Source organism: Paroedura picta, chromosome 5 (genome assembly GCF_049243985.1).
Source record: "Paroedura picta isolate Pp20150507F chromosome 5, Ppicta_v3.0, whole genome shotgun sequence".
Lineage (NCBI taxonomy): Eukaryota > Metazoa > Chordata > Lepidosauria > Squamata > Gekkonidae > Paroedura > Paroedura picta.
Genome location: NC_135373.1, coordinates 121,006,717 through 121,030,960, shown reverse-complemented (window position 1 = coordinate 121,030,960; position 24,244 = coordinate 121,006,717). Strand labels below are relative to the sequence as shown.

General features: G+C 49.1%; 1 protein-coding gene across 2 annotated transcripts in view; it reads left to right on the top strand.

Moving 5' to 3' along the window:
• Positions 1-323: 323 nt before the first annotated feature.
• Positions 324-24,244, top strand: part of PROSER2 (proline and serine rich 2) — a 53,040-nt gene continuing 29,119 nt past the window's right edge. The window contains exon 1 of one of the 2 annotated variants that reach the window (XM_077340253.1): positions 324-545. The gene's annotated coding sequence lies outside the window, so the exon portion shown is untranslated. Of the gene's footprint in view, positions 546-11,900; positions 11,971-24,244 lie in introns of those variants that run through there. The other variant, XM_077340252.1, reaches the window with a different exon arrangement.

The window sequence follows — 24,244 nt, the reverse complement described above, 5'->3', positions numbered from 1 at the left end:
GCCACGGGCCTCTTGAGCAAGGGCTTATAATATAAGGCTTTATAATCTGATGATGCAGCATCTTCCTTTCCCCTGATTCTTTGACACCGTTTTGACGTCCCAATTATTATTTCCAGAAGTGGGAGGGGGGCGTAGGGGGCCTTCTTCAGGGTGTCCCTTGCCTCGAAGGGCTTACTGCACCCGGATCAACTCCGCGCTCACACGCCTTTGTGCGGAATAAAAAGAAGGCACAAACCTTCCCCCTCACGTAGCTCTCCGAGAGACCGGTTCGGCCGGTTTGCGCAAGCATCTGAACTATGCGCCTCTTTCCTGTCCGATGCACTGCCAAGAGGCATGTGGGATACTGGTTGGTTGTTACTTAACCACTCATTATGGGATTTGGCATGCCATTACGAGCAGCTGGATCCTTTCCAGAAAGAAGTAAGAAAGAAGGCCGGGCGATCAATTATCTCGAGGCGGCCCCCTCGACCGACCGCAGGAGCAGCCCAAGAAGACAGACGCCGAGCAGATAAACTCCGGGGAGACGTCCTTTTCTGGCTCTGGCGGTAAGGCAGCTCTGCTTCCGAGCTGGTTACGTCACAGAGGTCGGGGAAAGGGGGCACTGAGGTTTCCGCCGGTCTGGAGAGAAGGCGCATTTCTGTCCCTTGTATGATGCTAGTGCTGGGCGGGTGCCTCCCCACAGAGCCAATTGGCGGCAGGTCAGGACTGGGGGGAAAATGGAGCCAGGCTGGATTTATACGCAAACAAAGGACACTCCAGTTTGGGACCTTCAATTATGACAGGCCTTTCAATACAAGGGGGGGGGGAGTGTTGTTTTACTATATTTCATTGTTAGATGTAATTTTTGGCTAATGTTCTATGGATGCTCTTAAATTTAGTTTGGGATAAGGTTGGCAGCCTCCACGGAGGGAATTGCAACGGGCTGTAGAGATCAGCTCCTCTGGGGGAAAAGGCTGCATTGGAAGGTGGATTCGTGGTTTCATACTCCCTTCCCACCCCACACCCTTCCCTCCCCAGGCTCCACCCCCCAAATCTCCAGGGATTTTCAATCCTGAGTTGGCCAAGGGATGCTGAGTTGGCCAAGTTTGGTGTAGTGGTTAGGAGTGCGGACTTCTAATCTGGCATGCCGGGTTTGATTCTGCACTCCCCCACATGCAGCTAGCTGGATGACCTTGAACTTGCCACTGCGCTGATACAACTGTTCTGACTGAGCAGTGATATCAGGGCTCTCTCAGCCTCCCTTCCCTCACAGGGTGTCTGTTGTGGGGAGAGGAAGGGAAGGCGACTGTAAGCCGCTTTGATCCTCCTTTGGGTAAAGTGGCATATAAGAACCAACTTTTCTCCTCCTCCTCCTCCTCCTCCTCCTCCTCCTCCTTCTTCTTCTTCAGGTGGGACCTGGGGATCCCCTTGAATTACAGCTCTTCTCCTAGCTAACCGTCATGAGACGGCTGGTCCAGGAGCAGCGGTCTATAAATTCAATAAATAAATAATAAATAAAATAAATAAAAGGTCATTCCCTAAACTGGAATTTTGTGATTGCAGGATTTGTGCAGATCTCAATGCTGGAAAGTTGGGATAAGTGGCCCGTGTTGACCATGTATTTGTGGATAGGCAGCTCTCTGTTTTCAATGAACGGCGATTGGATTTTTCCTTTGATTTTTCAATGATAGTTTTGTCTCTGTGGCGCCCTGAATCCGATCATTTCTATAACCAGAGTGAAGCTGTTAAGAATAGGATATTTTGGAGGACATTAATTCAAAGGGTCATCATGAGGGCTTATGCATGACCACTTAGGCTGCAATCATTGCTTGTTTGCATGCAGCTCTGTCCTGCTTTTGCATGGAATCCAGCCTGGTCTGAGGTGGTCCGAGGCCTGGGATGACTCACTTGATCCACAGCAAGGAAAAACGGAGAAACCCGCATTCCCTTTTTTGCCGCGGGATCCATTAGTGTGTATGTCGGGGCTGAGTTGTATGTAAAGGGGAAAACTCAGGCTGTCTCCAGGCAAGCATGGTCCCCCCCCCCGGTATCACTTCTATCACCTACCCTTGCAACCTTAAAAAAAACCCAAACATGTCCGATCGCGTTACAACGCAGTTCCAAAGTAATGAAATAACAACCCCTCCCCCGCCACCACGTTGGGTCTGCACCTTGCCTCCTTTCTATTTTTTCTTGGTTTTAGTGAGATCAGAGACAGTCTGTGTAGGTGTGTGCACACGCGCATGTTAGGGGGAACGGTGCAATAAAACAGCCACTGTTTTTTAATCCCCTTGTTTCTGTTGCGTTACAACGCAATCGTGGTAATTTTTAAAAAATTATTTCTGACTTGGAGGGGGGGCGCTGAAATGGAAGGCGATTGGGGAGTTTTCGGCACGTGACAGTGATTGACGACTGAAACAAATGGCAGGAAGTTTTGATTTCCTGTCCCTCGACTATCCCGAGAGTACACAAATCCTGGGGGCAGACGGGGGAGAGTGGGCCAAAGGCTCCGCATGTGGTCATTCAGAAAAGATCGGGCATAACGCCTGCGTGAGTCTTCCGTGCGGTAAATATCCATGAGTCAGAAGTGACTTGACAACACTTTAAACACACATGCAGTATATTGCAGGGAGGAAATTTTCTGTTCTTGAGACCCTGGACCAGGGTTTCCCAACCCACACTCTGGGGAACCCTGGAGTCCCACAAAAGCTCCCTGGACTTATGCAGCCTTTCTCAGTTGTTTGGATGGCTTCTGACATCACTAGATGTCACTGGAGCCCACTTCCCCCGTTGCTCTACAGGTCTAGTTTCTTTCTCCATGATGGAAAAACAGTGATTGATTGATTGATTGATTGAATGATTGATTGAATGATTGATTGGATTGATTGATTGATTGATTGATTGGCTGGCTCCCGCAACTTACTGCCGCCCGCACTTCTCATAAGAGTTCCTTGAAGCCTGGAAAATGTTCCAGGGGTTTCTCCATGCCCAAAAGGTTGAAAAGGGCTACCCTGGAGAGTTGCCACATGTTGAAATAGAGATTTGAAAGTAAAAATAAATAAGAATAGCCAAGTGGGGTTACCAGCCACCCCTTAACCGAAGCTTAAAGAATAGACATGAATATTGGAAGTTTCTCATGGCATAGAGGGAAATGACATCACCTAATAAAGAATGACTGATTAATTCTCTCTTAAAGGGACAGGGCGATTTCCCTCCAGGCTGCTGGCAACTCTATAAAAGAATTGAGCTAAACAGTCCAGCAGGCTGACTCAGTGTAAGGCAGCTTCTTGTATACTTACTACGGGTATTGTACTTATTTATAATACTTACTACGGGTATTGTACTTATTTATAATACTACGGGTATTGTAGGAACCAGACCGCGTTGGTCGCCGTGTTGGTCTGAAACAGCAGGGCAGAGTTGGAGTCTGGTGGCACCTTTAAGAGCAATAAAGTTTTATTTAAACTCATAGTATCGGAGGAAGTGTGTTTACACACAAAAGCTTATAATTTGAATAAAACTTTATTGGTCTTAAAGGTGCTGCCGGACTCAAACTTGGTTCAGAGCATCCCTGGATGACTTGGCTGCGTATTCTCCTCTTGGAGCAGATAAATATTTTTTATATGTTGTTAAAATTCAGGTGTAGCTCCCATAACATTGTTTTAAACATGGGGTGGGCAGGCTTGAACTGTTTGCAAGTCATCCCAGAGTCAGGTGCGCCTCTCTGTCGGAACATTCCAGAAATGTCAAACGTTGCTCAAGTTTGTCCGGATGAACCTAGCCTTAAGTATGGACAGGAGAACTTGTAATTGATCCTAGTCCATAAAGTACCGAACTCACTTGGAACCTGGTGCTATTCCGCACGCAAGGGATAATGCACTTTCAATGCACTTTAGACGCAGATTTTCCTGTTCTGCACTGGAAAATCTAGCTACAGAAGTACATTAAAATGCATTATCCAATGCGTGCAGATTGTTAGCTGGTCAACCAGCATCTGAGTGTTGGCGGGTGGCAAACCAGACCTCTTTTAAAACCTTGATAAGATATTAGCTTGCTACACTTTGAGAGATTTGCAGTCCGGAGATGGAGCATGTGCTTGGAATTATGGTCCTTCTCCCAGCTGCAACCCACCAAAATAATAATCTCTCCCCATGTGAACCCATGTGCCAAGATAGATCTGCCATCCTGGCCCTTGGGTTGCCAGTCTCCAGTTGGTGGCTGGATATCTGCCTGGGGCTCATGGGAATTGTAGTCCATGGACATCTGGAGAGACACAGTTTGGCCACCCCCGCAGTCCTTGGTTTGAAATTATTTAATGAGTTCTTGAAAAGGAAAATGATATTCTTCCCCCTCCAAAGTTACTTGACAAATCTATAATTTCCGGAAAGGCAACAAAACCCAACGAAAAATGGAATATTTGCTTTTGAGCGGTTAATGATTTATCAAATCAGATCTCATTTCCCTTTTCAAGAACTTGTCAAACTATTTCCAGCATCTTTTCCTTCTGCTTTGCCTGAAATGGTTTTTCCGTCGTTCCAGCCATTAATCGGGGCCAGAAGATCTCCAAGAATGACAACTGTCCTCTAGACTACAGAATTTAGTTCCTGTGGGAAAATATGGTAGCTTAGGAGGCCGGACCCCCGGGCATTATACCCTGCCGAGGAACCCTCCTCTCCCCAAATCCTTTCCCCCCCAGACTCCACTCTCCAAATCTCCAGGTATCCCTCAACCCAGAGCGAGCAACCCCCACCTGGCCTTCCTGAAGCTGCCCTCTCCTTTGCAGGTAGAGAGTGAGGTCCCTTCCATGGGGCCAAGGGTAAGCAGGTCTACTTGGAAGTAACCCCCCCTGTTATTCAGTGGGGTTTAGTCCCAGGAAAGTGCCCTTAGAATGGCATCAGCCTGTCATTTAAGACGGTCCTGGCCCAGCAGAAGAAAACATTTGTTAGCAGAGCGGTTATAAGCGTAGACACATAATCTTCTATTAAAATGTATATCCACTAAAGTCAATATGTGTCACTGAATCAACACCATACGCAGCTAGACTCTGGCCCTGGTAAAGAAATGGGTGACTCTATCGGAGGTTTCAGGTTCAAGGTCTGTAAGAAGAAAGGAGATATACCGTTCCTCAGAGGATTTGGGGGAGGATGAGATTTGGAATAACTGTTTGGCTTCTAGTTTCGGCCCAGGGGCTCACTGTTCTATAGGGATGCCAACCTCCAGGCGGCCCCTCTTGCTATTAAAATCGCTCTCCGGAGAACCACGATCAATTCCCCTGGAGAAAACGGCTGCTTCGGAGGGTGGGTTATCTGGCATTTATACCCAAACCTTGCCGTCCCTACGCTCCATCCACAGAATTTCCAGGTATTTCCTACCCCAGAGCTGGCAAAATTTGCTTCAGGTCCCCAGCCCCAAGGAGATCAGACTGGCCTCAAACAGAACCGGGGCCTTTTTGGGCCTGGCCCCAGCCTGGTGGAGATCAGAGCCCTGCGGGGCCTGGAACAGATCCACAGGGCTTGTAAAACAAAGCTGATCCACCAGGCCTGATTGGTTGGAGCCCAAAACATCACAGAGGAGAGCTGTCCTCTCCATCAAAGTCCCAACTGCACCTCATTTCAGGCTCCTCTGCCCCCCTTCCCTTCTTTGCCCCTGAAATCTGGAACAGGCAATTATGCAAGGAGCTGTCATTAGATGTGATTCAAGTGGGCAGCCGTGTTGGTCTGAAGCAGCACAACAAACCAAAATCAGAGTCCAGTGGCACCTTTAAGACCAACAAAGATTTATTCAAGGTGTGAGCTTTTGAGTGCAAGCACTCAAAAGCTCACGCCTTGAATAAATGTTTGTTGGTCTTAAAGGTGCCACTGGACTTTGATTTTGGTTTGTTGTGTTATTAGATGTTTTAGACTTTTAATTATTTGTTGTGTGCCTTTATTTATCTTTACCAAGAAATCTTTATTTCTGATAGCCTGCCCTTCCCACACGCTCAGGGCAGGTGACAACAGGTATTAACAGTGAATTAAAAAAAAAATCCAATAAAATGTTCTTTACCAGTAAGTCCCAACGGCTTTAAGTAGTTGGTTAAATATAATAAAATATGTATTAATTAGACCGTTTCTGCACCGGGAATCATCAGCCCCGCCTTACTGTTCCTCCAGGGGCGGGGCAAATTCCCGGTTCTGCTTGATGTCAATGCTGGGCTGGGGCCATCCCAGGTGCGGCCTGATTTAGGCCCTCAGTTGTCCTGCAGCAAGGGAACATGGATATATCCCCCTTCCCTTTTGTGCCCTGGGCAGCAACAGGACTTTGGTCGTAGCAGGGGAAATGATAAACTGGAAGGGGTAGGACCCAGTGAAGGATCAAAAACAGAGTAAGTATTGAGGCACTAGGATACCAATATGGCAAATAAAATATCCACTTTTATGGAGTCTTCAATCTTCTATTATTCTTTATTCTTTTATATTCAAAGATCCCAACGCGTTTCACCCTCTAGTTTTGTCAAGGGACGTTTAATTTTATTGTTTTCAGATCAACTTCAGTTTTGCAAATATATCTCTTAAACGGAGTGTGAGGTCTGGAACGCCATAAGCTACTAGTAGCTCTTTTTAAAACGACCTTAGCGTTTGGGCACGAGGCTGGCTGCATGCCTTGGGGATGGCCCACAACCGCCTTTGCTAGTCACAGCCGGATTGGCCCGTGTGGGCAGAAGGGCAGGACAGACACCGGAGGTGTGCCCACACCATGCTCCACCCCCAGGGGCTTTTCCAAATTATTAGAGGGGAACAATGGTATGGTAAGGATAATGTGATTTATTAGCTGACGCTCTCGGGGAACCAGCTCACAGCGGTTTAGAGAAGTAAAAGTACAAAAACAGCAACAGTAAAATCCCCGATTAGAACAATTTAATAACAAAGTAAAAACCAGTCAATGGCACAAACTGCCAGAACCGAGTCTTGCTTTGGCAGGATACCAGACCCCGCACTGCAGGTGGATAAGGGGATGCAAGAGTCTAAGGTGGAAACATTACTTAAAAACAAAAGGGAGGAGGGAGGACACCCCAAGATCACCCAACCCTAACCCTGACCAAAAGTCTGATGGAAGAGCTAGTGTGACTCCCGCTGAAGAGAGCTATGACTCATGAAATTTCCTCCCCTGCCACAAAAGTTGTTAGACTTTAAAGTGCTCCTGGGCTCTGGGTCTTTTCTCCTGCCACGGACGGAGGAACACGGTGAACTACCCCACTTGACCATGAAGCACACAGTGTAACATCCGCTTTCTGGTAAGCCACAGAAAGCTTTATGGCTCTCGAGCACCTCACCTCCAGCCACCTCGAAGGCATCAGAGACATCATCTGAGAGCCACCCTGGAACCACATCCCCGTGATGAAAACATAGGGCAGCACGTGATGCTGACACCTGCCCTGAAACGCCACCGGAATGAGTCACATCTGCAGAGTGCCAGCTTCAAACAGAGGCAGAATAAATACTTCTCTGGTTTTCTTTGACATTCAGCAATTGGTACATCATCGAGTTCTGGCATTCTTTGCTCCTGAGTGGCTAAGATCCTTGACCCTTGCCAAAAGCTCTCAGGCTCTCATGTGTTCATGCGCGCTCACCCACATGGACTATGCCAAATATTCCGTGGCTACCTTTTCGACTCAGAATCAAATGAGTGCACCGAGGATTAAATCAAACATAGGGCTTCCCTTCCTGATCCTGGTAAGAAACATGTTGGGAGAGGGATTGCTAGACCCTGATCCTAAATAAGATTGCAGCAAAAGAACTGGCTTAGAATCACAGAGGTGGAAGGGACCCCCAGGGTCATCTAGTTCAGCCCCCTGCAGAATGCAGCCAGCTCACAGCTCCCTGCTTACAGGTAAACAATAGTGTGTGCGTTTTAGGAGCCCTAGCTGTTAGTAGGCAAGGGTAATTTATAGTGAGCAGCGCCAACATAAGCTTGTTCATTTATTTATTTATTGGACTTTTTAGTTGCCACTCGCCCAAAGGGTTTGGCAACACCTCACAACATTAACACCATATCCATAAGGTTAAAAGAAAATAAAAACAGATTACAAATATCAAATATTAAAATTAGAACATGAAACCATTAATTGACAGGGCTGGCCTCATCCTGCTAAAAGGAAAAAAAAACAACAACCCCCCAAAGTATGTGCATTGCCCTCCAAGGCCTTGACCCTGACGACAGCTGTCAGAAGCATGCTGGGGCTCCAGAGCATGACTCAAAAGGAGTGTGGGAATAGTGGGAGGTTATAATGAGAGGTGGTCCTATAGTTTTTAGGGTCTCCAACCATTAAGGCTTTAAATGTTAACACCAATACCTTGACTTGAATACCGAGACTAATTGGTAGCCAGTGCCGCTGCTGCAGAAATAAGAACATAGGAGCCTAAGAGAAGCCACGTTGGATAAGACCAATGGCCCATCCAGGGCCATCCAGCCCATCATTCTGTGTCACGCAGTGGCCCAAACCCAGGTGCCATCAGGAGGCCCAGCAGCAGGGACATAAGAACAGAAGAGAAGCCATGTTGGACCAGGCCAATGGCCCATCCAGTCCAACATCTTGTGTCACACAGTGGCCAAAACCCAGGTGCCACCAGGAGCTCCACCAGCAGGGCTGTAAGAACATAAGAGAAGCCATGTGGGATCAGGCCAATGGCCCCTCTAGTACAACACTCTGCATCACACAATGGCCAAAATCCAGGTGCCATCAGGACGTCCACCAGAAGGACCATAAGAACAGGAGAGAAGCCATTTTGGGTCAGGCCAGTGGCCCATCCAGTCCTACACTCTGTGTGACACAGTGGCCGAAACCCAGGTGCTCTCAGGAGGTCCACTGGCAGGGCCAGAATTCCATCCACCCCAGTTGACAAAAGCTTCTTCTCATCCTCAGGGCCATTTCGCACGGCTTCAAAATAGCACAATGGTTGCTAATTGAAAACGCTACTAATTTGCCTTAACGCACGACGTCGCAGACAATCTGCAACACTCCTGAAACCAATCAGCAAAAAGCGCTTCGTTGTAGCGCTTTCAGGGGAATCCAGAAAAGTGGATTCACCCTCCGGATAGCGATACACTCCTGCAACCAATCTGCAACACTAGCGCTAAAGACCTGTGCGTTACCATTGTTGCAGGTTCTTCAAAGTCCCTCCTCCTGAGCCTGTCCTCCAAACTTCTGGCGAAGCGATCGCCATTTTTTTTTCTCCGAGCGAGCGGGGATAAACGCACCAGCGAGCCTCTTTCTGTTTAGAGGCTTCCCTGGCTTCAGTCCTTCACCTTTAGTCACTAAGCACAAACCACATAAAAGCCCGTTTGCTGAAATAAAGTCCCTTTATTTTTTACACATTAATTCAGCCGAAAATCGGGCCCGTGAGAGGGGGGGGGATTTTTTTTTATCACTCGAGGCAGCGTGCCAACGATCATACAATCAAACGACAGCTCACATTAGGCAGCTGGATGGGTCTCTCCGTTGCAACGAATCTACCTAGATTCGTTGCTATGGGTCTGTTTTTTTTTTTTTTTAACCTTTCTTAAAGGGAAAGGGGCTGTTTGGGAGCATGCTAACGGCTGCCCATTGGCTGCTTGACGGCCAGGGGCGGGACGAGCTTGGCAATAGCGCTTCCTTTCTAGCGATTTCTGCCGAGACCGGAAGCCTGTGGGAAACGCTAAAAAACGCAACTGATTCCACTACAAAGGCAGGTATGCATAACGACGAATTCCACTATTTTAAATGGCGATTTTTCATTCCACAAACAATTTGCAACAAAGATCCCCGTGCGAAAAGGCCCTCAGTTTGTTCCTGGGATATGTCTCAAGCTGTTGCCATCCATTCCTAAAGCTCAAAACAACATGGGAACCACTCCCCTCTAACCTGCCCACCTGGTAGATCTTTATCAGGAGCCCTTATCTAGGCAATTCCACCTTCCAAAGTTAGGGCAACAGGAGCAGTGACCAGCGACTCGCCCTTTTTGGTGGTGGCACCCAGCCGCGGAACTCTCTCCAGTCAAATCTCCCTGGCAACAACTGAGCTCTCTTTTTGAGGCCAACCAGAGCCCGTCCGCTCATATGATGCTTTGAATTCCACACAGACTGCAGGCCAGTGGGGTGTCATGGTTAAATAGAGAAGAAGAAGAAGAAGAAGAAGAAGAAGAAGAAGAAGAAGAAGAAGAAGAAGAAGAAGAAGAAGAAGAGTTGGTTCTTATATGCTGCTTTTCCCTACCCGAAGGAGGCTCAAAGCGGCTTCCAATCGCCTTCCCATTCCTCTCCCCACAACAGACACCCTGTGAGGGAGGGGAGGCTGAGAGAGCCCTGAGATTACTGAAGAAGAAGAAGAGTTGGTTCTTATATGCCGCTTTTCCCTACCCGAAGGAGGCTCAAAGCGGCTTACAGTCGCCTTCCCATTCTTCTCCCCACAACAGACACCCTGTGAGGGAGGGGAGGCTGAGAGAGCCCTGAGATTACTGAAGAAGAAGAAGAGTTGGTTCTTATATGCCGCTTTTCCCTACCCGAAGGAGGCTCAAAGCGGCTTACAGTCGCCTTCCCTTTCCTCTCAGTGGATGTCGTGATGGCCACGGGAAGGACCAGCTTTCAAAGGAGAATCCTTTGGAAATCCATGGAGAATAAGTCTGTCGACAGCTGCTAGCCACAGCGGCTGCGAGGAACCTCCATGTTCAGAGGCACTAATAACTCTCAATCGCAGAGCCAGGAGGCAACCTCAGGGGAAGGCCTTGGCTTCTATGCCCTGCTGTTGGCCCTCCAGAGGATGCTAGATTAGATGGTCTGATCCAGCAGGGCTTATGTTTCTTAAACTTATTCGGTGAGCCTGCTCCAGCCAATAATCTCAGCCTAACCTACACCCCAGGGTTGTTGTGAGAATAGAACAGAAGAAAGGAGAATAACCCATATTGTAGTGGGTGCCTATTGTAGCAAAGGATGGGATATGAATGAATGAATGAATGAATGGCCACTGCATACCATGTAAGGTAGAGTTTTGCTTGGCATAGGAGGTCTCTAACATCACCTGCGCTTGAATAACCCCCCCCCCATTCAGCCTCTGATACAGTGGGGGGAATATCCTGCCCCATTCACAGGGGCAGCATGGGGTTTATCGGCAGTCCTAACCAATGTCTTTATGATCTGATGGTGATGTATATATATTTAACTCTGTTTATTATTAATATATAAGAATAATATCCTCTATTCTCCCTCTTTCCCCTTCTAATGGGCTATAACTGCCCTCAGAAATCAGGACTGCTGCAAGTGTTCAAGGGTCCTTTTTATACAACTTTTAATCCGGTTTTATTGATGGATCTTTGTTTAATTGGGTTCTACCCTAGGAGGTAAACCGCCCTGAGACGGATAACTGAGAGGGGCGTTATATAAACTGCTACATACATACAAAAAAACATAAAACAATCACTTGTTGTGAAGCGCCCCAAGTTGGTGAACCTGAAAGGGGCGGCATACAAATCCAAAACAGAAATAGTCACAGAAATAATAAAACAAGACGTTTTGACTTCTCTCCCGCCTTTCCTTCGCCAGTCGGCTCAGCCCCTTCGTCGCTTTCACGGGTGGCGAGGGAGCGTCCTGGTTTGACAGCAAGGATGCCAGCCTCCCGCCGGGACCGGGAGATCCCCCGCTTGTGCCGCTCCTCGCCCGGCGTCAAAGATCCGTTCCCCTGGGGGCAATGGCTGCGTCGGAGGAGGGACGGGTCTGGATGGCATTGCGCCGCACGGAGGTCCCTCCCCGCCCCTCCAGAGTCATCTAGTGCCCGGGCGGCCCGTCCTCCCGGCCTGTTGGCAAGCGGCCGAGTCCCCGGGGCCTGTCCCTTTAAGCGCGGGCGGTGACTCAGCCGCCTGCCTACCCGGCCGGCCCCGCCTGTTGGGCGCACCTGTCCCGCCCTGCCTGCCGCCGCGGCCACTAGGGCCGCCCGCCCTCCAGCCGCCGCGCCACTGCGCTCCGCCGCCGCCGCCGCCGCGAGAGGTGAGTCCCGTCCGGTCCCGTCGGCCAAGTTGGGGATCGCTCTGCGCGCTCGCGCAGCCCCTGCTAGGGAGGGGAGCTGGACTTCCCCTTTCCGTCCCCCCTGCGTGCGATCCCTAAACCAAGTGCGCCTAAGCCGAGACGCGGGCTCCGGTGGCGTTGGGTTCGCGGGTGGCCCTCGGCGTCCCGCGACGCGCGTGGTTAGGACGGGCAGTCTGGAGTCCGGCTGGGCATCTAACGGTGTCGAGGGTCAGGCATCGGCTTAAGGGGTTGGGGGAGTCGGCCTGGCGGCGGGTTCGAACTTTGTGAGAAGGGAAAAGAAGAGAGAGACACTGGGATATGCGAGGCAATTTGATTGGGACAGGCACCGGTTTAAGCGGTTCGGGGGATTTGGGCTATGGGCCAACCAGTTTGACCAGAGGCTCAAACGGGTCTCGCCTCTCGGCCTCTCCCCTCCTGGGGCGGTCCCCTTCCCTGTCGATCCCGAGCTGGCGAAGGCTGAAATCTTAGTTTAATCCCTTTTGGGAGAGGAAGCTGCTCCAGTCCTTGGACTTTTATGTAATTTTTTCTGCTTCTGGATGGCCGTCCTTGGGTTTCGTTTCAGCACTGGTCAAACGGGATGGGGAGGGGGAGTTTGAATGCTGGCAATCCTCATTCGGGGCATGTTTACTCAGAAGGAAGCCTGCGTTCAGTGGGAGTAGAAAGTGCTTTTGCTGGGCTCTCATCCTTTGCATGTTGGGGGTTGTGTTTTTTGGGGGGGAGTGGGTTGCCCCCATGGCAAGGAACTGTGGCTCAGTGGTAGAGCATATGCATGGCATGCAGAAGGTCCCAGGTTCAATCTCCAGTTAAAAAAAACAGGCGGGAGAGGATGGGAAGGCAGCTTCCCTAGACCCTGGAGAGCAGCTGCCGGTCAGAGTAGGCGATACGGACTGAAGTAGGCGATACCGAAGGGCATAAGGGAAACCATGCTGGATCTGGCCAATGGCCCACCCAGTCCAACGCTCTGTGTCCCACAGTGGCCCAAACTCAGGTGTGATCGGAGGAGGTCCACCAGTGGGGCCAGAACTCCAGAAGCCCTCCCCCACCTATGGTATAAGGTTGCTACATATGAGAGTTCAAGTCCGGCATAAGGCAGTTTCAGGTGTGTAATCCAGGAATGGCTCCCAAAGGGTTTAGGCTGGGAGGGGTTTTTTTGTGCAAAATATTTCAGGACCCCTGTGACTTAAGCCGGAAAAATAGACTGAAAAAGGTTAGCAAGGGTAACTTCCCAAGCCTTGGGAGGGGGGAGTGACCCGAAATGCAGCTTCTAGCCGGGGTTTGAAGTTCTGTCCGGCTGGTTTCGTCTTTTCCGAGGGTGTTTTAGTCCGGTGCAAAAAAGACTGGAAGAGCTGGAAAAACACTTTGTTATGGTCACGTTATGGGTGTGTGTGTTTTCGGCTAGGAGAGGTTTGCTCGGAAACAAAAGGAATCCTACTTTGGGCAAGTGCCTAACGAAGGCTGCGATTCTCTGACCGGTTTCCTGGAAGTAAGCCCCATTGGATGACAAGGGTCTTACTTCTGAGTAAGCCTGTTTGGAACCCTGTGCCTTTAAGGGCAGCCGGCCAGCTGGGATCCCCAGGAATTACAACTCATCTCCAGACTGCAGTTCCCCCCCCCCAGAAGATGGCTGTTTTGGAGGGGGGGACTCTGTGGCCTTTGGACCCCACTGAGGCCCCTGTCCCCTCCCAGGCTCCATCCCTAAATCTCCACCAGTTCCCCAGCCTGGATCTAGCTGACCAATTCTGGGCTTTGTAGCCATTGTGGGAAGAATGCCGTTTTATATGGGTTTATTGTAAACCAAACCTCTAAATTGGAAGCATTTTAAAATATATAAAAACAGTGCTATCCACTCTACTGATAACAAGCTATCAGAGGTTTCCAAATATCTCAAAATCTGTTGGTATGCATTTGTTTTCTACACGCCCTGTGCTCGAACTTTGATAAGGTTAACAGGCAGCCCCATGAAGTAGGGGCTACTGCAAGCATAGACAGCTTTAAGAGGGGACAGGATGAACATAAGGGGCAGCGAGGTCCTTCAGTGGCTGTTAGTTAGAATGCCAGGGGCAGTGATTCTTGGGGCTGGGGGAGGAGCGGTGGGGGGGGGGCTTCTGGAGTTCTAGTGGTGGACCTCCTGATGGCACCTGGGTTTTGGTCACTGTGTGACAGAGTTTTGGGCTGGATGGGCTATTAGCATGATCTAACAGGGTTTCTCTAATGTTCTCTTGGCCTCACTGGTGGATCTCCTGATGGCATCTGAGTTTTGGCCATTGTGTGACAAGGAGTCTTGGGCTGGATGGGCCATTGGCCTCCTCCAACATGGCTTCTCTTTTGTTCTTATGGTCCCGCTGGTGGACCTCCTGATGGCCCCTGGGTTTCGACCACTGTGTGACACGAAGTTTTGGACTGGATGGGCCATTGGCCTCATCCTTCCCGGCTTCTCTTATATTCTTAAGGTTGAAAAGTCCTCAGATCCGTTGGGTTACTAGATGTGGGCATTGATCTAACCGGTGTTGTAATAGAAGTCTTTTAGCAGCCTGAGGAAGGCGGCCAACAGGCAGTCTCTGTAAGAGTCAAATAGTTTAGATGCATCTATTCGTTCTCAATGATCAATGGATATTGCAATAAAACTGGTTGTGAGTAATTCCTTCCTCCCCAAAAGATGGAATAAGCCAGCAGACCCCAAGCGTATGCTTAAGAAAGGCACCGTGTGAATAACAGCGCTAGCAATTAGACACCTTGACCTTCACTCAAAAGCTGTTATGATGTCCAATATATCCTCAAGGTCAGGGGGAGTCAACCTGTGGTCCTCCAGATGTCCATGGACTACAATTCCCATGAGCCCCTGCCAGCATTTGCTGGCAGGGGCTCATGGGAATTGTAGTCCATGGACATCTGGAGGACCACGGGTTGACTACCCCTGCTCAAGTTCATTTTCATTTTGAATAAATTGCAGCTTACGGTGGATGGGAACAGGTATCAAATTTAGGGTGGTATCCTATTGCTTTGGCAAAACGGGGTCATCTGGCTCTCAACGCCCTTCTGCAACTTGGCGAACCTGCAATTTAAAAAAGTTATTCCATTGTTATCTCTGGTTTCCCCGAGGAGGTCAGGGTAGGGGGAGGGTGTAGTCCTCCCTTCCTGTGTTGTTCTCCTTTTTTTTTACCTTCACAACACCCTTGTGAAGTAGGTGAGGCTAAGGAGGCCCGACTGGCTGAAGGTCGCCGTCCTACCAAGCCTGGCGGCTGAGTTGCAATTCGAACCTGGCTCCCCAGGTCACAGAAGGCTTTAATTGCTGCACCAAGCTGATCATTTTGCCCCGGTTGCTGCAGGGGGATGCTTTAGCAGCCCGTGAAGCTAGATTTTCATACTTGGTGCTCTGCTTTTAAAACAATTATGCCTTTGTGCCCGATCGATTTCACTTCTGGCTGGGGCCCCGGCGTTGAAACCACGCACGGTAAAACTTCTTTGCCGGGTGGAGGAGGGGGTGGGATGGGAAGGGGTAGCTGCCGATGGATGACCTGAATATACCCTCTAGCCTTAAATTTCTGCATTGTCCTTTGGCCTGGTGGAACCTCTTGCAGGGCCTGGAAAGGTGTTTACCTTCCGTGGCCAGGCTAGAGGCTCTTTGAAGGAGCTTTAATGAAATTCCAGCATAAACGGCTATAATTGTGTCGTCCTCTCTTTTTTCTCCCTATCGTTGGATCTCGCATTGCTGGGTGTTCAAAGCACTTCCTGTATGGCCTTGGTGACCATAACAGCCAACCTGGAAGGTCTGCCAAAGACTTAATATCCACCTGCAATTACTTTTTACAATGGCCCATCAAGGGGACGGGAGAGAGCCTGCCAGCTTTCAAGTTCCCCGGGACTCTTCGTCCGGTTGGGGGTTAAGGAAGAGAGCTCCGTGGTCAATAGGGAGGCCAACTGCTTTTTTAAATAGCCCAAAAGTGGATGGACACCCCCCCAAAAAAAGGACATGTCTTCCGAAAAGAGGACATCTGGGGCATTTCCGCACCTGTTAGATGTAGTGAAATGCTTTCCTTATGTAGGTGTTATATTCCGTCTCCTCCATATGACCTCTCTAACATCCAGTGTCTACGCAGTAACCGGCTGGCTACATTCTCTATTTTAAAATGCTAGTTGGGGAATCGCATAAAGTGGATTCCCCAACCTATTTAGCATGAGCTACAGGAGAGCAACCAGCAGGCAACCAGCAGAGGGAAGGTTTAGGATGCTTAGGGCTGATCCTGCGTAGAGCAGGGGGTTAGACTAGATGGCCTGTATGGCCCCTTCCAACTATGATTCTATGAAGGTATGGAGGTCAAATGCACTAAAGGCACCTGCCTCGTCCTGCCCTCGCACCCGCCTCCCTCTCCCTTGTTCCCGGGGATGGGAATGTCTTTTTTAAAAGGTCTAACATCCTGGAGAAACTGTTAGGCGGATAAGCATGAAGGCGATGCCAGAAATCATTTTCCCCAAAAAAGTTGTAACACAAAGCATGTCTCTAAAGTCCCCCCCCCCACATAAAATCAGGAATGAGATTAATTTTTAAAAGTAGTAAGACTCGTGATTCCATAAGGGGTGGCATTCAAAAGCATTGTGTATCTATGTTTAGATGTACAACTGTTTAAACGGAGAACTGTGAATTGAAAAATTTTTCAGTGGGCAACGCAGGCCCTTTAAAACACAGAGAAAGGGGATTGGCTGCCTGGATTGATTGACGGGCGGAAGAGAGTCACGTGTGAAGCGCATTGCTCTCTTCCGCCATTTCCAGCAGCACTTGTGGGGGGTGAGAAAGGCGGCAGACAAAGTGAGACAGCAGAAAGGTGAGGAGGGGCTTGGAGGCGCAATGTTTAGCGTTACGCCATTCAGCTGGCGTAATGCAATTTTGCCAATGTGCGGAATGCCCATAGATACCCCAGATGCCAATTTCCAAGTGGGAGCAATCAACTTCTGTCACGTTCACCGTGATTTTTTAAAATAAACTAATGACATAATACGATCCAGCTAAAGTATCTCTGCAATGCAGCATGAACACAAAGATGTTTTTTTCACTTTGCATGTTTTGCCCGTTGTATTTCCTTTGGCTGTATCCGCCTCCAAGTGGGACCTGGGGGATCCCCTGGAATTGCTTTAGAAGTGGGCCAGCTTTTGAATTAACTACAGAACTCACATTGCTGGTTGCCCTTGGCCATCGAGTGGAAGAAGAAGAGGTATGGCTGCCAGATCTAGGTTGGGAAAGGCCTTGAGATTTGGAGATGGAATCTGGGAAGGAAAGGGACCTCAGTTTTCCCCCCAGGGGACCTGATCTCTACAGTCTAGAGATGAGCTGTGATTCTGGGGGATCCCCAAGTCCCTTCTTGGAGGCTGGTATTCCAATAACTAAAGCTACCAGATGTCCTCTTTTTCAAAGTAACATCCTTTTTTGGGGGGGGGGTCTTCTTTTGGGCTCTTTGTAACCCCCCCCACACACACACAAAAAACAGCTGATGGCAGTGTCCTCTTTAGGGAATCTGGAAGGTTAGTATTCCTCGTTAATAACCATGATCACAGTTTAATTAGTTGGGGTAATTAAAAGGAGATTGGTTGGAGTGATCACTTTAGAAAAGTCAGTTGGGAAATGCATCCTCTCTGCTTTACAAAATGTGGTAACCCTGCTAGAACTATTCACGCAGCACGGAAATAGTACAGGGGTATGTGCCTTTTGGGGCACCCGTCAGTCAAAAATGCAGTTTTGCATTCCTACCACTTTTTTTTTTTCCTGGATGGGGGCAACTGCCGTGAACGGCAGGGAAAGCGGCTTGGCATAGCCCGATCTGTTCAGATCTTGGAAGGAAAACATGGTCAGGACTTGGAAGGGAGACCACCAAGGAAGGCTCTGCAGAGGAAGAGCCCAGCAAACCACCTTTGCTTCTCACTTGCCTTGCTGGGGTCTCCAGAAGTCCTGTATGACCCGATGGTACTTTCCACGCACAGCTGTTATGAATAGAGGTTTGCAATTCTGGGTGTAAGCCAGTGTTTCTCAACCGGGTGATCGGGACCCTTTTGGGGGTTGAACGACCCTTTCACAGGGGTCGTTGGTCGGAGGGGGTCACCATCCACACAACAGCCTTGCGGGGTAGACCGAGAGAGCGTTTGTCTGTCTGGAGCAGCAGAAAAGAGAGAGATTGGCGTGGTGGGACAAGAGGCAGAACTGAACTGAGAAACCCCGGAAAAAGAAACAATTTATAGACAGTCATGAACAATGGCTCTTCACGCCATTGGTCAGTTTTGGTTTAATTTCTATGAAAGAACCCTTGCGTCATTTTATGGTTGGGGGTCACCACCACATGAGGAACTGGATTAAAGGGCCGCGGCATTAGGAAGGTTGAGAACCACTAGTAAGCTCTCCTGAGTGCACACGAAAGCGCATACCATGAATTAAAATTTGTCGGATTTCAAGTTGCCACCGGACTCAGTTGAACAATTATGAATGCTGTTCATGTTTGCTTAATTCTGTTCCTTCGCTCTTCCTGTGTTGCATACAGAAGGCATAATCTCCCCGATGAAGCGGTGATTACAAACCTCCATTGAGAGCACAGTCCCTGCTACAACTTAAAAACAAGGCGGTGTTTTTCTCGCTACGGCCAAAGAGCCTTAAATTCTGGGAGATATTTGCGTTGGAACTTCTTAGGTGGAAGACTGTACACAAAGTGGGCTTTGGGGGAGTTCAGCTTCCAGCAATCCCCTTAGCCTGGGCATGTTCTCTTTACCAACCTTATTCAAGCCTCTGGTTTCCAGCCTCTGGTTTCCTGGGTTTTTCATGACAGCTCTTCTGGGCCGATACAGCCCTTAGCCCTCTTGACCCACGGCCCATCCCCTGCCTTGGAATTTCACAGACCGCTGCTTTGGAAAGCTTAACCCTCTGTGTCCTGGAAAAGTTATCTTGCAGAACGGCGTTACAAGTGCCAGGTGCCAAATGGAATCAGGTTTGACCGCTGCAAACACCGGTGTCCAAATTCATAGTTGCTAAGCTACTGCAGAATTGGGGCAGGAAAGATTTCTAGGGGAGGATTAATGTGTGAGGGATCATGCTGAGGGATCATAGAATCGTATGAGTTTGAAGGGATCTCCAGGGTCATCTAGTCCAACCCCCTGCAGAATGTAGGAAATTCACAACTACCTGCCCAACCACAGTGGCCCCAATTCCATGCCCAGATTATGCCCATCCACCCCTCACCTCCACCCCCCAAAAAACCCCCAGAATCCCTGGCCAGTCTAGCCTGGAAGAAACTTGCTTCCTAACCCCAAAGTGGCAGTCAGCATTTCCCTGGGCATGCAAGAAAGGGCCACAAGAGCCAAGCTTGGACACAATCCCTTCTGCCCACCCGCTCCCAATCTGCCTAACTTCACGGAATCAGCAATCTACAAATCCTACATGTTTTCTGTCTCTCTTTTCTCTCTCTCTCTCTCACACACACACACACACCTCTTTAGATCCTACTGTTTGTTTTTTTTGCCCTGATCTAAAAATAACCAGGGGGAGAAGCTGCCAGGTGGGAGGGAAAGGATTAAGTAACTCTCTTCCTGATCATTGATTTTTCCACTGATTTTCAAGCAGACGTGGCACCTTTCCATGTCATCCTGATGTGCCACAAAGTTTAATTATTTTTTTTAGATTTAGATTTCAGTTTAATTCTGGCTATAAGCTTTTGTGTGCATGCACCCGTCACATGCCCCCAAAGCTTAGAATGAGAATGATGTTTGGTGGGTCTTCCAGGTGCCCCGGGATTCAAGCTTTGTCCTGTTGTTCGTAACCAATGCTGCAACTCACCTTTGTAATGTGCAGTTCTGCTGTATGGTGTAGTGATTAGAACTGTGGCCTAACCCCTGGCAGTCCTGGGTTCAAATCATCCCTGGCCCAGTTTATTTAGGCATTTCTATTTCGCTTTTCTCCCCCAAGGGTCTTAGAGACATCTGCAAAACAAACCAGATTAAACCATATCATTTAAACAAGCCAGAACAAAGCAAACACTTCCTGGGCTGGCTGTTGTAGGACTCGGGCTGTGAGCCAGAGGGCCAAGAGTCTGTGTCTTTGGCTACACCCAGACTTTTAGGCTGGCAGAAAGGAAGGAAACAGTATCTCAGGCAGGTGTTCTGCCACTCACGTTTCCCCAAACTTTCTCCCTCTGGTCCAGGAAGCCCATTAGGAAACCTTGAGACAGGCATTTATTGAGTTGCTTCATTTAAAACCCCAGCTTTCTCCCCACCCTCGGGACCTAAAGTGACTTATATCCTTCCTTGCTCTTCCATTTTATCCTCACAACCACCCTGTGAGGCTGGTTAGGCTGAGTGTTTGTGACCGGCCCGAAGTTGCCCAGTGAAGTACCATGGTAGAGCAGGGATTCAAACTTGCATCCCCCGGTGATTAATGCAACACTCTAACCACTTCACTACCCCTGGCTGTCTCTGTCTGCATCGTCTACCTTGCAGGGTTGTTGGGAGGGTGGACTGAAAAAGGAAGAACCAAGCTTTTTGGAGGAAAGGTGAAATTAAAAGCATGCTGGATAAATTTGGAAGCATTATGGCCTGCAGCCAAGGAGAGCATCTTGGGCTGATCTGAATTGTTCTTTGTCTAAATACTGAGGACTAGCAGCTGGTAGGAAGGTAGCACAGGGCAAAATAGTCACCCTTTCTCTCTTTTTCTGGGCTTCTCATTAAGGTAATAAGTTACAGAAGTAGAGCATGCAGAGAATCTGCCATCTGTATGCAACCTGTCATTGACCTAGTGTTTCCTTTTCCCTGCGTTCTCCTTACACTGCCTCTGGCCTCTGCTGTACAGCATGGCTCACTTCTGCGAGACAGCTGTTGTTGTTTTTTTTGTTTGGCAGAAATTGGTTCCTTTCCTGGCAGCTGCTTGTGCCCCAGTTACCCCCCCCCCCATTTCTCTTAGATACGAACACACCCACATGAAACTGCCTTGTACTGATTCAATCCATTGTTCCATCAAGGTCAGTACTGCTTATTCAAGCTGGCAGCCGCTGTCCAGAGTCCCTGGCTGGGATCTTTCAGCCCACCTACCGTCTGGTCCTTTTACCTGGAGTTGCCAGGGATCGAACTTGGGACCTTCTACATGCAAAGCAGAGGCTCTTTAACTGAGCCACAACCTGTCTTCTCCTCTTTCCCCCTTCTCTCCTTTACATACACACAAACACATTTGGGCTTTTTGGTTGCTTTGCGGCCATTCTGAATTTGATGCTTGCATTTCAAGTCTTGCCTTTATGGTGGGTTTTTCATGGACAAATGGGATGGAGGTGCAATTTGCCACCTGGAATTTGCCACCTGGAAGTCTGCTCAGGAGAACTCGAGAAATCTCCAGGGTGCCAGGCATCTTTGTGGCCTTAGAATCATAGAATCAAAGAGTTGGAAGGGGCCACACAGGCCATCTAGTCCAACCCCCTGCTCAACGCAGGATCAGCCCTAAGCATCCTAAAGCATCCAGGAAAAGTGTGTATCCAACCTTTGCTTGAAGACTGCCAGTGAGGGGGAGCTCACCACCTCCTTAGGCAGCCTATTCCACTGCTGAACTACTCTGACTGTGAAAACCTTTTCCTGATATCTAGCCTATATCGTTGTACTTGAAGTTTAAACCCATAACTCCGTGTCCTCTCCTCTGCAGCCAGCAGAAACAGCATCCTGCCCTCCTCCAAGTGACACCCTTTCAAATACTTAAAGAGGGCTAATGTCCCCTCTCAACCTCCCTCAACCTATCTTCATAGGGCTTGGTCCCTTGGCCCCAGATCATCTTCGTCGCTCTCCTCTGTACCCTTTCAATTTTATCTACATCCTCCTTGAAGTGAGGCCTCCAGAACTGCACACAGTACGCCAAGTGTGGTCTGACCAGTGCCGTATACAATGGGACTATGACATCTTGTGATTTTGATGTGATGCCCCTGTTGATACAGCCCAAAATGGCATTTGCCTTTTTTACCGCTGCATCACACTGCCTGCTCATGTTCAGTTTACAATCCACAAGTACCCCAAGGTCTCGTTCACACACAGTGTTACCTAGAAGCGTATCCCCCATCCAGTAGGCATGCTTTTCATTTTTCTGACCCAGATGCAGAACTTTACATTTATCTTTATTAAATTGCATCTTGTTCTCATTTGCCCATTTTTCCATTGTGTTCAGATCTCGTTGAACTCTGTCTCTATCTTCCGGAGTATTTGCTAGTCCTCCCAATTTGGTGTCATCTGCAAACTTGATGAGTAGTCCCTCCACCCCCTCATCTAGATCATTAATAAATATGTTAAAAAGTACCGGGCCGAGCACCGAGCCCTGAGGTACCCCGCTACTCGAATGAGTAGCGTTCGAATAGAGTTCGAATGACTTTTCCTGGCCTGTCCCCAGGCTGTCAGCTGACCTGACAAACTAGTCCTTGCTTTGTATTGGTGGGAAGGGCTGTTGGGCCACAGCTGACTGCACCGACCCCATAAGGTTTCAAGGCCACCAATGAGCAGAGATGGGTTTGCCATGGCCTGCCTCCACACTGCGGATGTCCTTGGAGGTCTCCCAGCCGCATATGAATCGGGTTCGATCCTGCATAGCAGCCACGGCCTGCTAAGATAGGCCCAGCTTGTCCAGACATGGCTGATCCAGACATTGCTCCTTTAATTGGATGATGTTTTAAACGTATCCCCAAGCTAGGCCTATCTTGAAAATTAAGCAGGGTCAACCCTGTTTCATACTTAGATGGGAGACCAACAAGGGAGTACAGGGATTGCACTGTGGAGTCAGGCAATGGCAAAGCCACCTCTGTCGTTTTCTTGCCCCCCCCAAACTCTATGGCAGGGGTAGTCAAACTGCGGCCCTCCAGATGTCCATGGACTACAATTCCCAGAAGCCCCTGCCAGCATTCGCTGGCAGGGGCTCCTGGGAATTGTAGTCCATGGACATCTGGAGGGCCGCAGTTTGACTACCCCTGCTCTATGGGGTCCCCTAAGGGTGAACTGTAAAAGGCTCTAATGAGCCTCTTGTGGCACAGAGTGGTAAGGCAGCCGTCTGAAAGCTCTGACCACGAGGCTGGGAGTTCGATCCCAGCAGCCAGCTCAAGGTTGACTCAGCCTTCCATCCTTCCGAGGTCGGTAAAATGAGTACCCAGCTTGCTGGGGGGTAAATGGTAATGACTGGGGAAGGCACTGGCAAACCACCCCGTATTGAGTCTGCCATGAAAACGCTGGAGGGCGTCACCCCAAGGGTCAGACATGACTCGGTGCTTGCAGAGGGGATACCTTTACTTTTACCTTTAAGGGTGAACTGAGGTATTTGTACCATTGACCTAATTGAAGTGACAGTGCACATCACCTGGCATGGGAGCATGTTCACACAGGGCTCAATTCAGGGTGGGGTTGCTGAAATGCAACCGAGAAATACCCTCTGTGGAACTTGCAAAATGTTCGTCTGACTTGTGTGTTGACTCGGTTGCACATTCTCTTCCAGGTCACACCTGCCTCCCCAACATATATTTATTTCCCTATTTCTCCTGGTCTTCCTTCAGCAGGCCTCAGGGTGGCTTACCTCCCCCCTTCTTCCATTTTATTCTCTTCACTAATGTACCAGTTTGATTAGGACAAGAGTGACAGGCTTTCGATCAGCCATTGCTGAAGTGGATCGGGATTTGAACACAGGTCTTGAGGGTCTGATTCCTAGCCAAACGCTGTTAACCACCTTCTCAAGATATGTCAAGAAGCATGACCAGTCCCTGACATGCATGTGCCCCAAGGTTCCAGAGTCCCTATCCCTCCCACAGGACTTAGAATCATGGAGTTGGAAGGTACCTCCAGGGTCATCTAGTGCAGCCCCGTGCACAATATAGGAAACTACCTGCCCACCCACAGCAACCCCAATTACATGTCCAGATGATGCCCCCCCCCCAAAAAATGCCAAATCCCTGGTCAGTCCAGTCTGGAAGAAACTTGCCAAGGTGACAATCAGAATTTCCCTAGTCAAATATAGCTCTAACTTGGGCTGAATCTGCATGGAGCTTTTATTCCAATCCCAGGTCGATTCAGTCCCTGCTGAATTCAGTCTACACTGAATGCGATTTCCACTTTGATTTTGGCCAATTTACCCTCTGCAACAAGCATGATTGATCCAGAATGACCCCACCTTTCCCCCACGATATCCTGGAGTGGATATGATCCTTGATATTTGAAAAATCTGCATGAATAAAGGTTCAGCGCTCTGCTTTTCCTGAACTAA